Source organism: Sorex fumeus, unplaced genomic scaffold (assembly GCF_029834395.1).
Source record: "Sorex fumeus unplaced genomic scaffold, SorFum_2.1 ptg000005l, whole genome shotgun sequence".
Lineage (NCBI taxonomy): Eukaryota > Metazoa > Chordata > Mammalia > Eulipotyphla > Soricidae > Sorex > Sorex fumeus.
The window spans coordinates 2,103,791-2,122,348 of NW_026606062.1; positions in this window are offsets into that span (position 1 = coordinate 2,103,791).

The window sequence follows — 18,558 nt, forward strand, 5'->3', positions numbered from 1 at the left end:
CAGTACTATGTCACTGAAAAAGTATAAGAAATTGAGATCTGAAGAGATAACTTGATAAGCTGAGTGTGTGGTTTTTATGAGAGAGGGCAGGGCTCTATCCTCGGAGTACTGATGGCAGCAACCTGTGAGTGCAGAGTCAGGATTAAACTCTGAACACCATCAGGTGTGGTCTTGCACAAAACTAAGAAACCACAGGTAGAAAGGAAAGTGTAGATATTTTTTAAAAAATGTAATTAGGAATTCACCTAGTTTCCAGGTCTAGAGTGATAATAGAGTAGGTAGAGCTTGCTTTCACCTTGCATGGGGCTAAATCCAGGTTTGCTCCTTGGTATCCTATATGGTTCCTCCAAGTCTGCTAGAAGTGATGCCTGAATGTAGAGCCAGGAGAAAGCCCTGAACACTGCTGGGTGTGGCCCAATGCACACACACACACACACACACACACACACACACTCACACAGATACACACACAGAAACACACAGAGACACACACACACCAAACAAAAAAGAAATTCACCTAGTTTCTATCCACCACCCTTTCTGCATTTAGTTTCCATTCATCATAAAATAGTGACTCCTCTTTACTCTGGACTTTTGGTGGAGATCAATCTACACTGTCACTGTCCTCCTGTTGTTCATCGATTTGTTCGAGCGGCCCCAGTAACGTCTCCATTTTGAGACTTGTTGTTACTGTGTTTTGGCATATTGAATACATCACGGGTAGCTTGCTAGGCTTTGCCGTGTGGGTGAGATCCTCTCGGTAGCTTACAGGGCCCTCTGAGAGGGGTGGAGGAATTGAACCCGGCTCGGACGGGCTGGCTGAATGCAAGGCAAACACCCTACCTCTGTGCTATCGCTCCAATAAAAACTCTAAACTGATTGTCAACTTATATGACTTAAGTTGATGACTAGTAACTTATATGACTAGTAACTTATATGAAAAAAGAGTATTCTGAAAAATTTCTATAGATATTTCACTGCCATGATTTACATTCATATAAATGGGTTGATGGTTTTGTAATCATTAGCTATTAACAGAAAGCAGCAATCATGGGTTGAATAGTAGAGGGTTCTTTCATTTTTTACTTTATCTACTGCAATACATCTTTCAAACTATAATTGTCAGAATGCATTAACATGTATTTGATTTAAAAATAAATGAGAAGAAAGGCACTATGCGTTCTTGAACCTTCTTCTCCCACTTCTGCAAATGAGAAAAACAAATTGTCCAGAGGTTAACTGGACCCATAAAACAACGGCTATCTACATTTTGCATGTTCCAAGAAATATTTGTGTGGATTTACTCTTTCTGTGTTTTATGAACTAAGAAAAATTTGTGTGGATTGGTAATGAGGCCAAGGTTTTATTGGCTGCTCTCAGATGAAGGAGTCATTAGCTTTTCTTCCTGTCAGACCAGAATTATATTTGAGTGGAGGAACCTTAGCCCTTTGTCTATTCTCAGTGACCCTTCTGCCTCACTTCTTAAAACAAGAGAATTATTTAGAAAAAAACATCTGGTCTATTTTTCTCAATAATAATCATTTCATAAACACGCACAAAAATCACAGCTGTTAACAATAACCTTTCTAATGTGTTGAAATATTTTAACAGGCATTATTAAATTCTTGAATTTGGAGATACCCTTGGTAATACCTATTCATTTCACACACAAACACACACACATATACAAACAACTATTAGCTTATGGAAATTTTGAAAAAAGTTGCTGGGTGGTATTAAGCACTAAAGGTATCTTTGTTTCCTTAAATTTTCATGTAAATCAGTTAATTTTTACCCCTAGTCTTACTAGTCACCAAGTACCTGTTCATCAAAACCAATCTCTTCATTTTTAAGCATCATTTTCGTTTTAGGAAAAATGATCTTTATTGATGTTTCTCTATAAGCTTCTATTTTTATGCCCCACTAAGAAACTTTGCTCATAGACTAGATAACTTTTCACTCTGTATTAAAGAAGAAACAAGAAAACCTCTCAAAACATAATCCTAAATAAATTGGATGTGGTTTATCGGATCCAGAAAACACTTTTGTTCAATGATCACTGCTCATGAGAAGAGTCAGAAATTTTGTGGTTGCACTTCGTTAATCATCAAGGCAATGGTTTTATGGTACTTAATATTTTCAAGTGAAATATATATTTATTAAGGCTGATTTGTAGTCAATGGACCCATGGAGCTTGAAACAAAATATCAGTTTCATCAATCACAGGATTAAGAGGTTAGAGGACTCTGCAATATTATGTAGACCCTAGCTCTCTTCCTGCTGGTGGATCTTGATGACTTCAACTTGTAAGAATCTGTTCTGTTTCGAGATCCCTCTGGTGTCTTAAAGGATTTATTACAGAACTACTATTATACAGTATCATGTAGCAATGATAAAATATGTCATTGTTATTGTTATGCGCAAATTGGGACATTTTGAAAGTTCATATTTCTTTTCACTTCAAAAACACATGACATGCCTGCTAATAAGTAACTTTTATTTCTAGAAGATTCTTTTAACTTTATATTTATTTATTTATTTTATTTGTTTTTTGGGTCACATCCGGCAATGCACAGAAGTTATTCTTGGCTCGCACACTCAGGAATCACTCCTGGCAGTGCTCAGAGGACCGTATGGGATGCTGGGAATCGAACCCAGGTTAGCCTTGTGCAAAGCAAATGCCCTATTACAGCCCCAGTTCTTTTAACTTTAAGAATTGTTAGAACATCTATTCAGATATAACCCCAGCTTCTAAGAAACCCATTGAAACGCTCTTCCAGTGAAAGAAGAGAGAAAACAGGAGAGAAGATTAACACAAACCCTGGATGCTTGTAGGTCACTTAAGCATTAAGTATGACCTAACAGCTCGTTAACAGCCCCCAGAGGACAAGGATGCATATTAACAGGATGTGGGGGGCTACCCTCTCCAGTGGTACAAAGACTCCTCACTGTCCTCTAAAGGCCTTTATCCTTTTTTTCTTAATTTTTTAAATTTTATATTTTTGCTTTTCTGAAGGAATAATGATTTACAAAGTTATGCAGAGTTGATTCCAGGCATAGAATATCCCATCACTAACCCCCTACCTCTGTCAAGTTCCTTCCATTGGGTGCCCAGTCTCCTTCCAAGCCCCCACCCTGCTTCCTCGGAAGGCACATTTTAAGTTTATTTATTGTAGGATTTTTTTTTTTAATTTTGGTTCACACCCAGCAATACTCAGGGGTTGCTCCTGGCTCTGGACTCAGGAATTATTCCTGGCAGTGCTGGAGTGGGGTGGGGGACCAAACGGAATGCTGGGGATCGAACCCGGGTTGGCTGCATGCAAGGCAAATGCCCTACCCGCTGTACTATTGCTCTGGCCCCTGTTTATTGTAGTTTAAGTCTCATGTTGTAGCACTGTTGACTTGGTAGCTTAAATAAGTACATATTCCACAATGCTACATTGCTGATGCATCCCAAACTCCTGGCCCTGAGGCACTGTGTTAAAGAGGCTATTAAAGAGTTATTCGAAATCATTCTAAAAAAAGTTCCATTTTAGAACACCTCCTTGCCCCTATTGTGTGATTTAATTAATTCCAGTTAATTCAGGAAGGTTTATTTCTACTGTGAGTGCTCCTACTCCTATGCTGGGTCCCTCTGTGTGGAGAAAATGAGTTCTTGCTCTCAAGGAATCTGTTATGTAATCATAATACATAAATGAGTACATGTGATCAATGATCAATATCTCTGAAGGTAATGTTGATATGCAGGCCATCATTTTCAGTGGCAAGTAAAAAGAATAAGAGAATTTATAGATTAGGGAACCCTGTCTAGCACAGACAGAGGGACAAAGACGAATAAAGTGAAGGAAACAGGAGTTTACTGGGGTGCTTTCCTGGGCAGACTCTTCAAACCTCAGGTAAGTCTGGGGTAGAAGAGCGCCCTGGGAGAAAAAAAAATTGGATTTTTAAGTTATCTTGGGTGAAGAAAGGGAACCAAGACTAGTGGAACCTGTGCACTTGGTCTGGCTCCAGCTACCTGTAGCAGGATTGATGGTCAAGAAGCACGGAATGCAGCCTGCAACCAGGTGCGCCGTAAGTCCTGTCTTCCGTGCTGGGGTCACAGTGATCTCTGCTTCCGGGGATGTTGTTGTCTCATCAGCCGGTCATCGTTTTATCCTTATTGCCATTTTGTCAGAGCAAACTTCACAAGAATAATTCATCTGTTTATATATAATTCCAGAAGGTGTATAATATTCAAGTAACTGGATCTGAGCATGCAGATATGTAGATGTTTTCTGTGTCTCCTACTCCTACGCCCAGACACTCCCTCATCCCCATCCCAGACAGTTCCTTGTCTCCTCTTTTCTTTACCTTGGTTTATTTGTGGATATGCTCTTCTTGGGAAGGTGGACTTGATGTCAGTAGACCTCGGAGGAATGGATGGGGGTAAGTCAATATGCGGAGGTCTCTCCCTCTTCTCAGCCACTTCACTGTCACTGTCCTCCCGTTGTTCATCGATTTTCTGGAGCGGACCAGTAACGTCTCCATTGTGAGACTTCTTTTTACTGTGTTTGGCATCTCAAATATGTCACGGGTAGCTTGCCAGGCTTTGCCTTGTGGGCGAGATACTCTCAATAGCTTGATGTGCTCTCCAAGAGGGGCGGAGGAATCAAACTTGGGTCGGCCTAGTTGGCCATGTGCAAGGCAAACGACCTACCCACTGTGCTATGGCTCCAGCCTCAGTCACTTAGCCCATGGAAAAGCCTGTTCACTTTCTTCTGTAGCACGAGTTGGTTTCTGTGTTATGCTGCCACTGGCTTCTCTTCACTCTTTGAATTCAGTGTTTGGTTCACGGTTTGAGTTTGATCATCTTCCACCCTCCTTTCTCCGTGTAGTATCTTTCCAAAAGTGGGAGCTTCAAGGATTCAGTAGTCACAAGTCCAAAGACTGATGTCACTTTCTTTGGAACTGGAGCTATGTTGGATCCCCTACTGGTACTGCTCCGGATCCATCTGGGACGATGTTGCCCTGTTGCTTATACATCCGGGGGTTTTCCTTGAGAGAAAGAGCTTCAAGATGTTGCTCAGAGGCAAAGGGCAGTGCCAAAGGGCATGATTACCACCGCACTATAATTTGTGATCATTGATCCTCTATTAGGAGCAGTTCAGCAAAGCCTCAGGTCTGTTCCTCTGGTTAGGTGGTGCTGTAATTGAGCTACTGGCCACCCTCTGTCTCACCCAGTGCTGAGCCTCCAGGGTTCACAGATTCCCCAGGGCTCCTCTCAATTCCCCTTGAAAGTGTTAAACTTCTTTGTGCTACACTTCCCCTGCATTGTTTCCCAGTCTTTATGATCACCCCAAGCTCTCCTGTATATTGGCTCTGTGGAATTGGGAATAAAGGTTGTTGATTACTGCCTGGTGATCCATCTGCAACTGGCAGGCAGGGCCCACTGAGGAACCCTGTCATACTGGCATAGTGATTCTGAGTTTAGACAGAGCTATCTTTCTTTTAGTCTTCAAATAAGATCTTAGTATTGTTTCCAAGGTGAAAATAATTCTAATGTATGTTAAAGGCAGTATCAAAAAAGTACTTGAACCCTCATAGTCATGTTAATATCTATTTCCTCCAACTCCCTGTTATTCCATGCACTAAAGAGTACACTTACTAATAAGATTATGTACTCATAGCAAAACATGATTTTATTCTAGAAGTAGTTACTATTTAGTCCAATTCAGAGACCTAAGACATAATTTGTCCAGCATTATAGTTTCCTGTTCCATATCAATTGAACATGATAATAAAATAAAACTGTGTCTCAAAACATTGAGGTCTCTCATTATTGTAAACTCCCATCCACATTTACTCTATATTTATTGATTTACTCAGTACATTAATGACTAAATTAATATGTGTTAATTCAGAATTTCAGAACAACTGTTAAGCACACTTAATTGAAATTAACTGCTGGCTATATTTGAGTTTTCTCACTTTAGAATTAAAAATTGTGTTTGGATGGGAGGGGGGATAACTCAAAGCTAAGTAGTGTGTGCTTTGCATGTGGGTGTTCATGATTCATATTTGGACCCAGATGTTCCCTGAGAAAAGACTGGGATCATCCCTGAGTGTGGAAAGCAGAATAATCAATTAAAAAAACAAAACAACACATAACAAAGAACTTCAGTCCTTTTGTTAAATATTTAGGTATGTTAATATTGGAGGTAAGTAAATGTAAAATGAGAACCCAAACTATGGTAATTAAGTATTTTATCTATTCCAAATGTGAAAGCCCTTGGTCTACTAAAAACATTCCTGTGCAAACATTAGTTTCCTTAAGAGTTTTTCTTTATTCTGACTAGGGTAATGAGAAAGATGACCCCAGCTCACCATTGATGAAGGTCTAAGTCACATCACCTATGAGCCCCTAAGCTGCAGTGACAGTGTCACTGGAACTGGTACTCAAAGCAAGAAGGCACAGGCAGCTTGAAGCCCTGTGTGATTAATGCAGGCTGGTGAACGCTAATGGCTGGGGTCCAGTGACAGCAGGTGGACTAAGAGAGAAACTCCGCAGGAAGTCCTGACTGTGTGTGAAAGGAAGATAAGGAGAAGCCTCAGTAAATTGTTTGCACTGTAATTATTGCTGCTTGCAAATGTTTTTAATACGCAGGGCCAACCAAGAGAATGGGACCAGATCTTGTGGGTATAAAGCAGCTTCCAGTTCTGGGGTTCTTTGATTTTTCCCCTTATCCTTTCAGTATGAAAATCGTTTTGGTGATAATTTGAAGACGAGAGGGGCACATTTGTAACTTGTTATTTGATGTTCTGTATGTTGGGAGCCTTTGAGTGGTGCTGTGTGGAGAAAAAAACTCAGACTTCAGGTAAGCACATGGATTCATCTCGTTTTAATTAAAGTTTATGTTTCCTATTCCGTGATGTGAGGGAAATATAAATATCTAGTTGAATAGTGGCAGAAAACTGTGACAAACCTTATTCTTATTCCTCATGTCACTTCTTGGATTTTGATAGCAAGGTATAATTTCAGAGTCAGATAACAACTGGGAAGAAGTGTGGTTAAATCAGTTACTGATATCCAATAGGAGTAACGGATGAATAAGCCAGGTCATAAAGTTAAAATAGAATGTAAAATTTATTTACAATATAGAATATCAAATTTATGTGTTTCTTCCAGATCCAGACAACAGTTAAAATGCTTGGATTAGAACAGGAATTTATGTGCAGTCTAAAACAGATAAATGATAAAATAAACATGATAAATGATAAAATAAAATAAACAGATAAAATCTTTCTACTATTCTTTAGTCTGGAATGATTTTGATTTTAACTTTAACAAAAAATATTGTATTGACTTACTTTTTCTGTAGCAATTGCATTTAATTCATGTATTTTTCACTTTGTGATTCTCTATTCTCATTCCTAGGAGACTTTCAACATGAGAAAAATGCCACATCTGTTCAACTCAGTGCAATCCAGCAGCTCTTAACATGGTAACTAACATGACCAGCGCTAAATTATTGGGCAATGGATAAACAGTGTTGACTGGAACTTGAAGCCTAAATGTTTGACTAAAATAAATGTCATTAGGAAACAGACCAGTCAGTGAGAAGATTTTGGCTAAACACAAACAAAACATAGCTAAACTTTCCCAAAATGAGGGCATGATTCTTTGAGTCCTGGTAACAACCAAAGAGATATGTTTGGCACAAACTTCATTCGTGCTTTATAATTCTCAGTGTCAACTGAGTTTCTACCAACTATTTTTTTTTCCTTTTGGGTTATATCCAGCGATACTCAAGGGTTACTCATGGCTCTGCACTCAGGAATTACTCCTGGTAGTGCTAGGGAGACCATGTGGGATGCTAGGAATTGAATCCGGGTGGGCCGTGTGCAAGGCAAACACCCTACCCGCTGTGCTATGGCTCTACCAACTATTAAGGCCTCTCTTGGTTTCCAAATCCACTTGTATTTTTTCACCATATTTTTTCTGGTATGATTTATTTTTATATGAGAAAAAAACTTAGAATTAAAAATTCACTAAAAATTATAAATAATCAGTTTCAAAGTTACACGTAAACTTACATAATACACACACACCTACCTTTTGAACACGTGATGTGTGCCAATTAACAACCTTATGGATTTGGAATGCCCTGAATAATCCCATCTAAGACAGAGGATTAGGAGGGGGAGAAAAAAAAGAGAGGTTAAGAGGTTACCAGGGAAGGTACCATGACAAGAGATTAATGTTATGTATATTTAAGTTCTCTTAGTCTATTTAAAAGATATATGGAGATTAGATATTGCACCTTAGTTCAATGCAGCGATGCCCAATTTTGAGATGCTTCCTATAAATTAGATCTTTTATTTTTTTTTCCTCTTTGGGTAAAACCTGGCGATGCACAGGGTTTACTCATGGCTCTGCACTGGGAACTATTCCTGGTGATGATGCTCGGGAGACCATATGGGATGCTGGGAATTGAACCCAGGTCAGCTGCTTGCAAGGCAAACTCCCTACCTGTTGGGCTATCGCTCCAGCCCCTGAAGTGAACCTTTTGCCAAAAACAATGTGGCAGCTTTGCTCCCCTAGAACCCAAGGTTTGGAGTTTGCTAAAAAGTTCCAGGTCTGCAATTCAGAAACTGTGTTCTTCAATTACTTCAAAGAGCCAGTCTCTTGGTCCTGATAATAAATCAGTCCAATTAAATAGTCATGCCCAGTTTCCAAAGGCACTCCTATAGATGTGTATCAGAGTAAGTCTTGATTGTGCAAGCACCAAGAGATATTTCTTTTTTCTTTCTTTCATTTTTATTGAATCACTGTGAGATACAGCTACAAAGCTTTCATGTTTGAGTTTCAGTCACACAATGATCAAACACCCATCCCTCCACCAGTGTACATTTTCCACCACCAAGGTCCCTAGTTTCCCTCCCCCTCCCCCTACCTCTAAGGCAGATAATTTCCTTCTTTCTCTCTACTCTTTTTTTTTTTTAGCTTTTTGGGTCACACCTGGCAATGCTCAGGGGTTACTCCTGGCTCTGCACTCAGGAATTCCTCCTGGCGGTGCTCAGGGGACCATAGGGGATGATGGAAATTGAATCTGTGTAAGGTAAATGCCCTATCCCCTGTGCTATCGCTCCAGTCCCTCTACTCTTGAGCAATTATAGTTTGCAATACAGATACTGAGAGGCCATCTTGTTTGGTCCTTTATCTACTTTCTGCATGCATCTCCCAGCCCGAGCGATCCCTCCAACCATCAATGAATTAGTGATTCCTTCTGTATCCCAGCTGCCTTCTCTCCCAGCTCATGAGGCAGGCTTCCAACCTTGGAGCAAACTTCCTGGCCCTTGTCTCCACTGTCCTTGGGTGTTATAAAATAATGTAATATGAGACTAACTCCCAAGCATTCAGAGATATTTCTATGGAAGCAAAAGAAAAACAAAGGGTGAAAGCAGAAGCAAACCAAAGCTTCATTCTAGAGTTCTGAGAGCAGGAAGAGATTTTCTGAGAATCAAGGTCAAAGCATCATCGGATGGACTCCGGGTAGGTGATCTGAATGTTTCTTACTATCAGGTCTTCAGGATAGTAGCAATTCATTGGGATGGTTCACACAGGGTCATTACATAGAGCTCTTTGAAACTATAATTGCTAAGTCTCTCATTTGTACATTTCTGAAAAATTTTCTCATTTTTCTAAATCCAAATCAAAATAAATGGGGGGAAAATAACTAGAAACATTAACTTGCTGTGTCATAGTCAGATATTAGAAAAAGAAGTGACATGAGGAATAAGAATAAGGCTTGCACGGTTTTCTGCCTCTATACAACTAGATATTTATATTTCCCTCAGATGGAAATATAATGGGAATGGGAAATAATGTAATATGAGACTAACTCCCAAGCACTCAGAGATATTTCTATGGAAGCAAAAGAAAAACAAAGGGTGAAAGCAGAAGCAAACCAAAACTTCAATCTAGAGTTCTGAGAGCAGGAAGAGATTTTCTGAGAATCAAGGTCAAAGCATCCTCAGATGGACTTGTAATTAAAAACTCTGTAATTAAAATGAGATGAATCCACGTGCTTACCTGAAGTCCGAGGTTTTTTTCTCCACACAGCGCCACTCAAAGGCTCCCAACATACAGAACATCAAATAACAAGGAACAAAATCTCCCCTCCCATCTTCAAATTATCACCAAAATGATTTTCATACTGAAAGGACTGCCACTGTATCACTGTCAACCTGTTGTTCCTCAATTGCCTCGTGCAGGCCTCAGTAACATCTCCTTCGTCGTAGCCCTGAGATTTTTAAAAGTGCCACATTCGAGGCTCTTTTAGGGTCAGGAGAATGAGACCCATCATTGTTACTGGTTTTTCGCATATTGAATACGCCACGGGGAGTTTGCCAGACTCTGCCATGTGGGCAGGATACTTTTGGTAGCCTGCCAGGTTCTCCAGAGTAAGAACTAGATAATAAGATGCTTCCGGGAGCAGGGTTTTATAGTCTCTGGGTCTTGGCCATTGATGGGATTACACGGCGCTGGGGGCAGTTGTTGGTTGTAACACCTATATACTAGAAGATGGGGGATCTGGGTGTAAGAGGCCCCAGTCCCAATCCGAGCAGGCTTGGAGATCTAGACCCCAGGTCCCACACACCTGGGTTCCTCTGCTGGTTCCATCATAAGTGAGGCTCATCCAAACGTGTGGAGAGTGGTCTTGGCATGGCTGTGGCTGGAACTGGAGGTCTTCAGCTGCCGGGGCTCTGCTAGGGTGGGGAGGGAAACTCAACCCCCCTTGGAGCTGAAGACTGAAAGGACAAGGGGAAAAAGCAAAGATTTAAACATACAAGCACACATAGATCCCTTAACATTCTCTCAAGTGTACTGTAGTAAATTGGGCATACGTAGATAATCCTTAACCCCAGTGTTTAGAGAGGAAATAGACAGAGAAGATCAAGGGGAAATAAGAGAAATTTATTCATGGCTGAACAGGCATCAGGGCTTCAATTCTACCAGTGATATGAGTGATGGGTATGGCCATATACCCAAAACACAGATTCAACAGAACTGAAAACATGAGATCTAAGTGGCAACCACTGAAACTTTCTTATATGTCTGTCAAATTGACAGGTAGGGGTGGATTGGGGGTTGGGATGGAAAGGGAGTCTGGGAACACTGGTAGAGGAAAGTTGATACTGGTTAAGGGATGGATATTGAATTATTGTATGCCTAAAATGCAATTATCAGTCACTTTGTAAATCACGTACTTTTAATAAAAATATTTACAAATGTTGGGGCTGGAGCGATAGCACAGCGGGTAGGGCGTTTGCCTTGCACACGGCTGACACCTGGCTTCGATTCCCAGCATCCCATAGGGTCCCCTGAGCACCGCCAGGGATAATTCCTGAGTGCAGAGCCAGGAGTAACCCCTGTGCATTACCAGGTCTGACCCACAAAGCAAAAAAAAATTGTTTACAAAGGTAAATCGATTAAAAAGAGAAAAGAAGCATAGTACGGGAACAGGGGCAGAACTCAGCTTGCATGGGGGTGGGGGTGGGTTTTTTGGAACTCAGTGGAGGGAAGGGGGCTTTCTGGTGCAGGGTGAGTTCTTGGAATGGTGTGTCCATGGAAAGTATGAGGAACAATATTGTGAATCCCAGTCCCTCAATAAAAATGGTTCAAAGAAAAAGTCAACTTATCTTGAGAGTTATATTTAAGAATCATTACAATATTTCTGTTACACTCATTATAAATCAGATGAAACTATGCCAACTTTGAGAATGTTTAAACACTTATTAAAATATTATGGGATCAGAAGATGGCGGCCGCATGGGAAGGGGGGCGATCTGGGCCGTCCTTCACGCCCGACCGAGGTCACCAGCTGCCCCCCACGAGCGGCTCTCCGGCACGGCCACAGCCCCGGAGGCGCAAGGACTTAGCACAGAGAGCCACCCGCTTGGAGCAGAAAAGCAAATGGACTATGTGTTAAACCGCGCCACCATGCCTGCCCGTAGGGGAAAGGGTGTTGTCCTGCTCACCCGCTCCTCTCTGGAAAGAAAGATGGCGGCCGCACGGGAGCCTTGTGGACAGCAGGTTTGAGCCGGGGGCGGGGGGCGGCAGGGGCCTCATGGGAAGGGGGGCGTTCTGGGCCGTCCTTCACACCCGACCGAGGTCACCAGCTGCCCCCCACGAGCGGCTCTCTGGCACGGCCACGACTCCAGAGCACAGAAACCAATCTCTTAACTATCTAACTTTTAATAGAAATACTTCCAGGGTTAATAAGTAAAACAGCAGAAATCCAAAACCGCGCGGCCACAATAGCGGCCGTGCGACATCATTTTATTCTTAAACCAAGCTGTAGAAAGCAAATCATTTCACAACGCTGTTTCAGCATATCTGATTGGGGGGGGGGGGTCGTAAACTCTAAACAATAATTGTGCATCTTCTATCAAAACAATGTATCTAGTCAAAGTAGATAGAGTATTAACTAGAACTCATATGCCTCACAGGAATTGGGAGGGGTGGGAGGTGGGGTTCTATTGGGGTTCACGGTTAAAAATAAGTACTGGTAAAGGAAAATGTGTGTGATACTTACATGACTGAGACCTAAACCCGAAAGCTCTGTAACTTTTCCCACAGTGATTCAATAAAGAAATAAATTATAAAAAAAAATATTATGGGATCATTTTTAGTTTTTTAATTTTATATAATTTTTAGAGTATTAATTTATACCTAATATAACACAAAACCTAGAAGACACAATGCTCTGTCTTATTTGACTGCACTTTACTTTTATTTTAACATACCCCATAAGCCTACTTTGTTCACTCTTCTTTCTGTAAAGGGAGTAACAATTTTCAGGACCTACCTGAATATTCTCAATTGATTTAAAATCAATTCGATTTGATTTAGAATTTGCCTTGGAAAATTTGTCAAAAACATAAGATCTTGAAATTCATGGTCAAAACAGGATTACAAATAATTATGAAACTCTGATTAATTATACATTTAACCAAAATGATAATGCTCTTTCAAAACCAAGAATATTTAGTTTATTTAAAGTAATCAAGAACCTTTTTACTCTCTCTCTACTTTTGGACATTATGGTTTGCAATACAGATACTGAGAACCAATGATTAAAATATAAAAAGTAAATTTGACTCACACAGTGTTTTTGCTTTTAGGTATATTTCTTAAACAATTTCCAATCTGTTATTAAAAGCTGGCCATAGTTTAAAGAATACTTTTGTCTTTTTAGTTGATGAAAGAAATTGAGATTCGGTTTTACTTTATTAATATAAAGCCACAATTCCTAAATCCTCTAGCAGTTTTTTGATGTTACCCAGCTTGACCACATGTATTTTTTCCAAACAATCTATTCTTGCAGACTTTCTCCTTCTGCATTCTCTTGTATTTTTCTTCCATCTTAATATAAAATAACCCATTTATCCTAGAAGAGAAGATATTCTTTTAATCAGCAAAAATATTTCCATTTCTAGAACTTTTTTATTTTGTTTTTGATAATAGAAAAAATTTAAAAAGAGAAGTTTAGTAAAGGTATGCATACCTCTTCTTTGCATAGGAGAGACCCAGTAAGAGCAAACTACTCCTATTTGTTTATTTTTCTTTTGGGGGCATACCCAGTGGTATTCAAAGATCATTCTGGTAGTGTTTAGGAGAGCATATGGTGCACTAACGCGTGACACGGAGTCAGTTGGGAGGCAAGTATCTTACCTCCTATGTGATTTCTCTGAACCTATATTTCTGCAGACCAAAAACGACCTCTGTCTAGAACGCTAATGTTTTTTCAAGTGATTTCACTGTCATTCTCTAAATTTTAGTGTAAAATCAAAATCCAATCATGAACAACTTTGTAACTATGTATCTCATTCATTCATTCATTCATTTATTCATTCATTCATCATCCTGTTATTCGTCAATTGCCTCGAGCAGGCCCCAGTAACGTCTCTTTCATCCTAGCCCTGAGATTATGTTCAAGGCTTTTTAGGAGAGTGAGACCCATCATTGTTACTGGTATTTGGCATATTTGGTACACCACGGGGAGTTTGCCAGACTCTGCCGTGTGGGCAGGCTACATTCGATAGCCTGCAAGTTTGTACAAAGTAGGAATGAGATAATAAGATGTCATAAAAAGATGTCCTGATAAGATGTCGCAGGCCGTGAATGCGGCCGTGCGGTTCCGGGAGCTGGATTTTATAGTCTCTGAGTCTTGGCCGTTGATGGGATTACACGGCGCCAGGGGGCCAGGTGGTGGGTGTGACCCACGCCTATTGGAATTTGGAGGATCTGGGTGGAGGATGATCGACTCCAATCCGAGTAGTCTTAGAGATCTCGTCCCCGGAACCCGCGTGGCTTTGTCCCTCTGCCAGGGACAAAGAGACAAACTATGGACAAACTATGGACAAACAGGGACAAACTATGTATCTCAGAGTGTTTTAATCACTTGATCATTTGACATCTCGTTACTCATCAATTTGCTAAAGCAGGCACCAGTAACATCTCCATTTGTCCCTGTCACATACTAGGGTAGCCCAATGGAGACCCACTTGTTCCAGGAACACAAAGAACCTCAAAACCTCCCTTCATGGTCTTGACGAAGAAGTCTGACCATCTTGTAGATGGGCGGCCACACATTCTTTTGATGTCCCATAGAATCCAGTCAGTAAGAGCTATAGTCCAGCGTTTGTCTTCAAATCGCATTATGTGTCCAACCCATTTTATTTTCTACTCCTTGGCAAATGAGAAAGCATCCCTGATTCTCAATCATCAATGGAGGTTGGAACTCCGGATTCCTTCCCTCACTTGAGTGAAGCGTGATACTCCAAGCATAGCTCTTTCAATTCCTTTTTGGGAGACCCAAAATAAAATAAATAAATAAATAAATAAATAAATAACTTTACTCAGTATCTCGCAATTTAGGGCACTGAACTTTTTAAGACATACAAATTTACCTAATTAATTACCTAAATTAATTTCTTCCTCCTTATGTTGTCTCTCCCTAACTTCTCATAATAATCTTGAAGCATTTTATATGACATATAACATATAACATATATATATATTTTATGTATTAAGATTGTTAGTATCCAAGGGGTTAAAGTCACAGAAAAAAATGCAATTACAATTTAGTGTTTATGCTTGGACAAGCCTTATCCATGAAGGAATCGGCAGAGGAACCCAGGTATGTGGAACTCTTGGCTCAGATCTCCAAGCCTGCTTGGATATGTACTGGGCTTCCTCCACCCAGCTCCCCAGTTTTCCAGTAGTTTGGCAGTCACACCCACAAACTGCCCCTGGCGCCATGTAATCTCATCACTGCCAGAGACCTGAGCCCTACAAAAACAGGATGAGAACGCTATTCAGGTCTCCTAAAGAGGAATTGAAAGAGCTATGCTAGGAGTATTATGCTTCACTCAAGTGAGAGAAAGAATCTGGAGTTCCGTCCTCTGTCGATGATAGGAATCAGGGATGCTATCTCATTTGCTAAGGCATCAAAAATCAGATGGGCTGGACACGTAGCGAGCTTTGGAGATGACCGCTGGGCTAGAGCCACTAACCCACTGGATTACACAGGATATTAAAAGATTGCGTGGCCGCCCACCTACAAGATGGTCAGACTTCTTCATCAAGACCCTAAACTATCAGTTTGAGGCTCTTCATGTTTTTGGAGTGAGCAGATGTCATTGGGCTACACTAGCACTCGACAGAGATGAATGGAGACATTACTGGTGCCTGCTTGAACAAATCGATAAGTAACAGGATGTCAAGTGATCAAGTGATTATACTACCTATTCTGTGTGTTCTCAAGTTAGCTAAAACTGAAGACTATTGCTATTATAGATGTTCTCTTTGTACAGTGAGTAAATTGGCTGTAGAGAGATCTTTGGAAAAATTTTTTTAAAATCATGTTTGTTCTATGGCTCAAACTGCACCAGTGACTCCTTGCCTTTGGAATAAAATAAATTTCTAATATTTTAAATTATATATATTTCCTATTTATAATAAACATCTTATGTGAGGATGAATTATATAGTTATGTTTCTTTGATTATAGATTCACAATTTCCACCCACGGAAATCTTTATCTAGCAATGAATTTTTGATCAGTCTTATATGACTGACTTTAGGAAATTTTGCATGGTAGGCAAAGATGTAACATAACCATGAAAGATGTACAAGTATTGCGTTGTATTGCATAATACATAATATAAATAATATAAATTGGGGAAAACAAATGTTAGTGCTAAGACTGTGTTTAAGATAGTTCAAAGACATATTTTCTCTATAAATATATCTAGATAAAATGACTATCTTCGTTATGACTGTTTATTTTTTGACATGAGTAATCTAGTTGTATCGGAATTTGTGGATTTCCATAATATACTGAAATTTGTGAATGTTAATTATAAAATCTCTCCATATAGATAGTTGGGAATAAATATTTTTCTGAAGTCATCTATATGTATGGCTGATCATAGTATATAAAAATGTTTAAACCAGACCTCGGAAACTATGGGAAGGTGTGGTAAATTCCATTAGGCTGTGTTCTTCAGATACCAAGGGAGCATGATTATTTCAGGAAAATACTTAGCGTTACCAAAATTTATCTGGCCACCCATTAATCTATATCATAATGGGATTTTAAGGGAACTGGAAAAAATTTTCTGCCATAATATATGACATAATATATACACTATATAAACTTAGTTTATATAGAAAAGAAACAGCATTTGTTATATTAAGAAACAACCCAAATAAACATAACTGGTACTTTTCTTCAATAAGATATATTTTGAATAACTGCTGTGTGTTAGCAGAGATGTCTGAAATAGAATAGAGTTATTTGAGCAGTTCACTGCTTAGTGGAATGAATAAACATATCAGCTAATAGCGAAAATATATTATAATATGCTTTTTGTATTGAGGCACAAAAGTGTAGACCAGAATTTTTCTTTAGACATTATATACCTGCATAAAAGCACCAGTCTGCCTACTGACAGTCTCCAGATCTGAACTTATTCCCACAGATTGTTGGTTTTCAACCTTTCTGCCCTGATGGACCCATGTTATTTCTTCAACGTCAGTTGAACAACCACAGAATCTAGAGCAGCTGATGGCATATTATGAAACTCTTTCTAAAATACCATAGGAGTTGGAATACATTTTCCAAAATACTTTATTATAGTTTAGGTAGTATGGTTCTAATAATGTAAATTTTCTGGGTATTGGTGAGTAACTTTAGCACACATCATCAATATTAGAGTTCCCCAAATCTAACATCACCGTTCTATCACAGAACCCTCGTATCCATTCCCTTCCATTCCCCCCATCCCTGTGACTTCTTCACTCAGCAGTCTCAGTTTTGTAATCAAAGATCAAGTGTTTGGCCTCATTCTGTATTGTTTATTCTATTGTTTTGTTTCCCTTTATGGCACAGATATATGAAATCATTTTGTATTCATTCTTTCTCTGACTTATTTTTTTTTTGTAGGGTATTCCTTCCTTCTAGTTTCATCAAGGTGGCAGCAACTGGAATGTTTTCATCTTTTTTTATGATTATGTAGTATCGCTGGAATGAGAGAGCACAGTGGTAGGGCATTTGCCTTGCAAGTGGCTGACCCAGCAATCCGGGTTCGAGTCCTCTGCCCCTCTGGGAGAGTCTGGCAAGCTACCAAAAGTATCTTGCCTGTACAGCAAAGCCTGGCAAACTACCCGTGATGTATTCAATATGCCAAACACAGTAACAACAAGTCTCACAATGGAGATTTTACTGGGCCTGCTCGAGCAAATTGATGAACAAGGGGAGGACAGTACAGTACAGTATGTAGTATTCCATTGTTGAGCACACACCATGATATCCTTTATCTATTTACTTTCATTTGACATTTGGATTGTTTTTATATCCTCGCTATTGTATTAAGTTCTGCTAACTGTATTAGGTGTACATGCATTATTTTGAATAAATGTATTTGTGTCATTGGGGTAGTTGCTAAGAACTGGATCATAGCATCATATGGAAATTTGAATATTTAAAAAAAATTCCCTTTCTGTTAAACTAAACTCTAAAGAGACATATCTTACCCTTTCCCTCCTCCCAATGGGTACTCAACTTTTACTCATACAGGGTCTAAGTTAGCAGCACTGTAGCACTGTAGCACCGTCCTCCCGTTGTTCATCGATTTGCTCTTGCAGGCCCAGTAACGTCTCCATTGTGAGACTTGTTGTTACTGTGTTTGGCATATCGAACGCATCGCAAAGTTATCAGAGAATGGATATTTGCACTGAATGTGAGCTAGGCAGAGTTTGTTGCAGGCCATGGGTCAGAAATATTTCAGGGTTCTTTTCTCTGCTTACATGGTCGGGTCTGGAACAAACCAGAATAGTTTCCCTCCAATGAAGACCTCACCCTGCTTTTTCCCTCTTATACCCCTGTGCCTTTGCAAGGCAAGAAAGAGATAATAACATCAAATATCTATCTGAAAGGGCGTGCTTCCTTCCTTGTCATTTGTGGTGATCTAAACTGGCCCCTTTACTAACTTGGGGAGAACTGGTCAG